Raw genomic sequence first — 1322 nt, 5'->3', positions numbered from 1 at the left:
GCTTGAGCTCAGAGGCCTGCTGTTTCTCAGCGTCCTCACTGCTCCCGAACCCTGTGACGAGACGACCGACAAATCAGCATTACTCCATTAATCTCCTTTAAAACAATCAAATTAAACCCTGAGCTCACACAGCAGCTCACCTGAAAAGAGTCGCACTCATCTCCATTACTGTTCAGATAACCGAGGGACGCAGCTCTCTTCATGCTGTGTGGGATGAAAAACAACTCATTTACATGAAAGAACAACACTGTAGCAGGCCGTAAAGCTGCTAAAGCTGGGTTCAACGTTCATGAATCGCTGTGTTTGTGTGTCTCACTTTGTGCTGCGAGGCTCTGGTGGCATGGTTCCTTGGATTTTCTTCACCAGCATCTCGCTGCTTCTGCGCAGGACTTCCCTGAGTTTCCCGAAAGAGCCGCTTCTCCTGAGAGAACCGTCCTGAACGCAAACACAGTCCCGAGTTAAAACTGTTGTTGTGTGTTTTTCAACTCGTGCTCAAGCTGTGTTGGGCTGGTTAGGATTCTCAAACAAACTTTACGGTGTTTACTTTTCAGGGTCAACCAATTATAGTTGTCTCTGCAAATTATGAGAGTATCTGATCATTTAAAAACGAGCATATATTTGGTGCCTTGCAGTGAGTTGGCACTGGAGATTTCAGTTTTAGAGCAAATGAGACCAAAGCAATTCTACAGCTTATAGATTAAGAAATACATGAGCGATTCCATTGGCTGAGAGGCCTTTTATGGGTATTCAATCCCGTGCCTGATTAGAAAACCTACACATTTGATTTATACGTCATCTTAACTTGGTAAATACAACCATTAATGTCTTTTAAATGATATATAATGGCAAATTAACAAAAGCGTCTTATTCTTTAACTGCTCAGCATACTGCTAGCCTGCGAGATGATTACTAAATCTCGTATTACTTTGGATCGTTTGTTATAAACGTACACATAATGAAATGCGAAACAATAAATGCTGTATAGAGTGCTGAAGGAACGAGTTAACACGACTTAGCATTTTATCCTGAAGTCAATGGGTTTTTAAAATGGGTTTTTTTTTGGTTAAATGCCTGAAACACGGTCTGTGGTGAACACAAGCTCAAGATATTTTTTATGTTTTATTTTTATATACAGTAATACCCACTCTTAATTTTTTAAAAAGCTTTTATGTGTCTTGAAACTGGCACTCGCTAACAGGTGACATTAAGCGTCATCACGCCAGACAGGTAAACTCACTATTCACTTTACTCACACTCTCGCGCACTGTTTCAACTCCAACTTTTCAAAATGTAGATTTTTAAATAAAGAAATTGAAAGATTT

At 40.1% G+C, this 1322-nt stretch overlaps 1 long non-coding RNA gene across 1 annotated transcript; it reads right to left on the bottom strand.

Moving 5' to 3' along the window:
- LOC107682906 (uncharacterized) lies at positions 1–673 on the bottom strand. The gene is made up of 3 exons (XR_001633621.1): positions 317–673; positions 141–204; positions 1–51 (listed from the first exon to the last, which is right to left on the bottom strand). It is a non-coding gene; the product is annotated as an uncharacterized LOC107682906 (long non-coding RNA).
- Positions 674–1322: the final 649 nt, after the last annotated feature.

This window comes from Sinocyclocheilus anshuiensis, unplaced genomic scaffold (genome assembly GCF_001515605.1).
Source record: "Sinocyclocheilus anshuiensis isolate Anshui unplaced genomic scaffold, SAMN03320099.WGS_v1.1 C32706094, whole genome shotgun sequence".
Lineage (NCBI taxonomy): Eukaryota > Metazoa > Chordata > Actinopteri > Cypriniformes > Cyprinidae > Sinocyclocheilus > Sinocyclocheilus anshuiensis.
Note: the sequence above shows the minus strand (reverse complement) of the source record. Positions and strands in the feature narration are given on the sequence as shown.